Raw genomic sequence first — 5,200 nt, 5'->3', positions numbered from 1 at the left:
AATAAAAACAGTGAAACAAATTGTATTAGTTGTGGTTTTCCCTAAGACTGCAAGATAAGCTCAGCTTCCCCTAAAATGTCCAAAATTAAATGGTCAAATATGTACAGTTGTGTTAGAAAACAAATGCGTTAGAACACATTCATTTCGAAGACGAGTTTGTTCAGAATCAGCTACTTATCACAAATCGTAGCATTACAATTCCCATAGCGTCAATGCATTTGCCTGTAGGTGAGCGTCTATTCACTTCAACGGTGACTGCACGGAACGGTTTTTTCCATTGCTTCGAAACTCGCCGGTCATTGGACTCCACAGAATGGAGCTGTGGGCGTGTCTGGACGCGGAGCTTCTGCAAGATGATTGGAGGATCAGTCGAAAGGCTGAGTCCCGTTTTGATTGACAGCTATTTTGAGATCCACACCGTCACTTAATCACAGGGAGCTTCAGTCCCATCGCGGGTTTTGCGAGTGAAGGTGTAAGACAAACTGCAGCCCATTTGTTGGTATTTGCTTGGTGAAATTACTTCACCATTTCCATTGTTCCTTGTGTAAATTTTATGATGTAAGCCGACAATTAGCTTCCCCTCTTTGAAAGACCATTAGCCGCCACTCAATTGTACTGTCTTGGACTCGAGGCCTCAGCTGGCCGAGGCTTCTGTGGGGAACAAACCGGTGAGCTCCCGATAATGGGGTCAGGGCTTTGAACGCAGAACCACACAATAGCCGCTCTGACAAGAATTTTTAAACTCAGTTGTAACTCAGTTTTTCTGCGGTAATGTAACAGATATATTCAGTTTCAGGTAAACTACGCTTTTAGTAATGTTTATGTGTTCCAGTTGTGTTTATAAGTGTCATTTAACATAAACTATTTGACACTTGGTGACTCGTTTTGTGTCCTCCTCAGTTTTTTGTCTTGAAAAAGTCTTCTGTAACCACTAAATTCTTGGGGGTCACAGTGCACCTTCCCAGAATCACTTATTTTATTTTATTTAGACTTCCAGTGACTGTCATAACTAGCCCTTCATCTGTTAGAGTTGGCTGTGGTTAGCTTTAATGTTTCTAATCCAGCCACTTTTGACTGGTTTGTTCATAAATTATAGGTGTGCATTTATGTTTTCCTTTTTCTAGAATTTAAATTTATGTTAATTATTTACAATATTAATCAAATTCATTTTATTCAAATTATTAGGCAATAAACAAACTGAACTGTGCTGTGCTTTCTTACATCCGACATTTTAAGGGGTTCACTGCCAAATGTCAATGCAGCTTTGGTTGGACTTCTGTATTTTTAAAGGCTTATGTACACTTATAGAAAATATAAATCATGGTAATGTTCACAAACATAGCACTCGTCATATTTTCTTCAGAAGTAGAGCCACTCCTTTTTGGAGCAGTAGACTTTGTGAGAGCGGTGAAGAGGACTGGAGAGGTGCAGGCCTCTTATTAGCGCCGCTTCACAGCCGGAGCCCAGCTGAGATGAAGCAGCAGTGAGAGACGTGTGTGAGACTGGAGACACGAACAGCTACTTTATCAACAGACTGCAAGGCAAGCATGGGGCTTTTCATTTAAATATTAATGCCACCACTGAAACAAGAGGAATTGACTGGGATCTAATTAAATCCAAGGCGCTCCTTTAAAGTCCTGCTCCAAAGAGTGCTGGTGTTAGTAAATAAATATATTTTTTCCTTTTTTTTTTTTTTTTGCAGAGCTGAGGTGCGTGTTGCACAGAGAGCTGAGGGATGAAAGGAATTGGTGATTAAGCACTTGAACAAAATAATCATATTACAGTGGCTGCGGTATTGCTGTTGTGTATTCATATCAGGTTTGGCAAAGGCAGAAAGAGTGAAGGGACACGTTTTTCAAAACGTTTTTCTTTACCCCATTTTCCAAAGCCATTCATTATGATAATACTGTGCTTCTGAGTGCCCATGCCATGTGTATGGGTGTGTTTAGGGGCCTGTGTGTGTGTATGTGTGTTTGTGCTGACATGGACATGTGTTTGTTGGTGGCAGGCCCAGTTGTCTCTGGCTTGTTTCGCTCAGCCGATAATTTCCTCATTTGCTAGCGGGAAAATAGCTAATTAAAACCCTCTTCAGCTAACAGGCTGTCTGGGAGAATGCTAATGCAGTCGTGGGCATGCTGCTGTTTCCGCTGCTGTGCCGCTGCTCCCGGCTCTCTCTTCCCTTAGAGCTGCGGCCCGGGACAATGATGCACTGCACCCATTTCCACTGTGAGAGCCTGCCAAAAAGCCTGCTTTTACCACTTAGAAAATAACCCTCCACAGAAAAAACAAATACACACAAACACACACAGAGACACACACAAAGCATTTTTTGTTGTAGTCAGTGTTATCATTATAAATAAATGCACTGAATAGGCCCTTTGTATTTCTGGTTCTATGGCCATGAGCAGTCAGTATAATATATTAAATCATATGTACTGATGCTGGGTTATCCCTGTTCTAATAGGAATTAAGCAGGTAAGGGTTACTCAATTTTTTCATAATTTGCAAAATAGCATTACTCTTCTAAACTTAAAGACCATCGTTGCTTTTATTTAATTACCCATGAAAATAAGCTTTAAATCTATCTTGATGCATAAAGAAACCACAGAAAATATATTTAACAACATATTATACAGAATCCATACTATTTTTGTTAGTATTAACTGAAAGCACTTTTGCTTTAATACAATTTCTGTTTGAAGTTGGGAGAATTTTCTTTGTTTTTTATCAAAGAAATCTGCAGGGATATTTTTCCACACTTCCAAAGTGCAGTCTTGGAGCCGGTTGCATTCTCAGCTTCTCACGGTCCAAGTATTCCCAGTTACATTCAGTGATGTTTATGTCTGGGTTGGTTCTGAGAAAACCAGCAACTTCTTTGTTTGATTTGGAAATGTTTTTCTTGTTTGTTTCCTTTTATCCAGGCTTCTTCATAGCTGCCTGTCCATTTAGACTCACAGTGTTATGTTCTTACAGTGGAAAGACTGAGAAGAACACCTGAAGATTTTTTTCAGATCTGAAATGAGAGTTGAGCTTGAACTTTTACTCTCTCTTGAACATGAATATTTAAATTCTGGTGAATCTGGTGAAAATTCTGGTGACCGTTGTGATGGTCTTTCATGTCTTTTGCAGTTCTAAGGAGTTTTGAATGTGTATGTCAATCCATACATTGTCTGTAAGCGCTTATCCAGTTCAGGGTCACAGTGGGTCTGGAGCCTATGTAGAATCACTGGGTGCAAGGCAGGAGCACGCCCTGGAGGGGGCTGTGTATATCAGTAATATCATTAAAAAAAGTCCAGTTTTGAAAATTCCCTCCCTTCCTAGACTTATTTCATTTTGACTTTACCTACACTTAATTTAGCAAATCTTACATCTAATGTCCTAGAAATATAACATGCAAAACGAAATTCTGGAACTTAATGGCTGTCTTGACTGGACATGAAATAAGTCATTGGTGGCTCATGGTTTTTCCACAGTGCTTTAATAGTTACACACTGCAGCATTAAAACATTCTATAAACACTTTCTTAGGTGAGTTTAAATTCTTTCTCTGAATTCTGCTGTTGCTTCTCTTGCCTTTGGTCAAGAACACTGACAGTTTTGACAGGCTTCTCTAATTAGTTGTCACCCATCAGTGACTCATCTATTGATCTATTGTTTTCCTTTTGCAGATTTCCTTCATAACACAGCCATGAAAGCAGTGATCAAAGAGGAGAGACTGAAGTGAATAAAACATCTGACAGCTTTCATGTCTACAATTCGCTTTAATCAAAACTTAGTTGTGTTCATTTAGGTCGCCACGCTTTTAGTTTCTTCTTTTCCTCTGGCAGTTTTTGGGAAACACCCACTCAGTTAAACACATTTAAAATCTGACGATGTGATGAACTAACGTGGAAGCTTGTTGTCAACAAGCAAATTAATAGTGCATTTCGCATAAACTTTGTCCTTGACAATGCTTGAACAGAGGTTAACACATCAGTGCTTTAGAAGACTAGTACTGCAAACTTTTCTTTACACCTGGGCATATAATTATCCAGCATCTGAGAACAAAAGCCTGAGATCAGAACCCTTATTCATGGAGGCTCTCACAGTATAAGTGCAGATCTAGTATCTGTTCCTGTTGATAAAGTCAGAGTATGTAAGAGAGGATCTTATCGTACATCAACCCTACTTTTCTGAAGCCTCATGAATACAGGCTGAGGTCTCATAAGTTCAAGAAAGTCTAATCAGTGTTATACACAAGCCATACAATGACCCAGATAAGAAGTTCGATATGTAAATGAGAGAATATAGGTCAGACTATCTGTGATCCAGATCGAGGTTCAGCGACACAGAAATATATACAAGTTGACACTGCTTAATTGATGAGAATTTATTATGGTTTAAAATCTTATTGGCAGTGATTGTATGATTAAACAGGTTTCTGTGGGCCCTCGTGTCTATTTCATGTAGTATCTCTGTGGTTGAGACATAATTTTACAGACATTCAGCTATTTAAATCCCAGTTTTGCTGTTGTATGTATGTACTTTTTTCTCATGCATATATTCTTGTATCTAAGAGAAATCTGAAAACAACGAGTTTGTTTTTATTTCTTTTAAATACTGAGAACTTAAAGGGAATAACATGGCAAAATTAGCCTCAATTTACAGACTAGTAAACAACTGAAAATCAAATATGAATATACCTAACCACTGAAATGATAGATAATAATAATAATAATAATAAAAAATGACAATAAAATCTCCAAGTTGGCATCATCTTTTGTGCTGATGTACATTTAGTCCTGCATTTGGTTTGTATCTGTCAATTTTATGAGCAGCTTATCGCACTGAATCTGTTTAAGCATACACTGTACCCAGATGCAAAATCTCTGTGAACTGGATTGTGCCATGGCAAAATATCAATGTATAGATCCGAGAGTGGAAACTCTCCCACAGGCCTGCAGCTCTAATTTCCATGCACTAGCTGTGCTTTTAGCTCCAGGGGCTGCTGAACAAAGCACAGGCAGAGAGCCCACAGTGCAGGTATTGATTAGATATGAAACGTGTCCAGATTTGAATAATCACATATCCATGCAGTGAAAAACGATTGTGCCATGCGCAGGAAGATAAGGCTTTTGAAAAATCTCAAGACGTGGAAAAGAAAAGGCTGAATTGCACACTCAGGTTTCTGGGAGAGTGGGGCATTTGATTGTTCACAGAGC

The 5,200-nt window shown here is 39.0% G+C and overlaps 1 long non-coding RNA gene across 3 annotated transcripts; it reads left to right on the top strand.

Annotated features, from left to right (window-relative positions):
* Positions 1–449: 449 nt before the first annotated feature.
* LOC136709016 (uncharacterized) lies at positions 450–4,676 on the top strand. Of its 3 annotated transcripts, none has more exons than XR_010804416.1 (4): positions 450–668; positions 1,364–1,541; positions 1,703–1,748; positions 3,668–4,676. It is a non-coding gene; the product is annotated as an uncharacterized lncRNA (long non-coding RNA). The 3 variants fall into 3 exon arrangements; XR_010804417.1 differs by lacking the exon at positions 3,668–4,676 and adding an exon at positions 2,922–3,253; XR_010804418.1 differs by lacking the exon at positions 1,703–1,748.
* Positions 4,677–5,200: the final 524 nt, after the last annotated feature.

The sequence above is a fragment of the Hoplias malabaricus genome, chromosome 10, assembly GCF_029633855.1.
Source record: "Hoplias malabaricus isolate fHopMal1 chromosome 10, fHopMal1.hap1, whole genome shotgun sequence".
NCBI classification, from domain to species: domain Eukaryota; kingdom Metazoa; phylum Chordata; class Actinopteri; order Characiformes; family Erythrinidae; genus Hoplias; species Hoplias malabaricus.
This window is presented reverse-complemented; position numbering and strand designations above follow the sequence as displayed.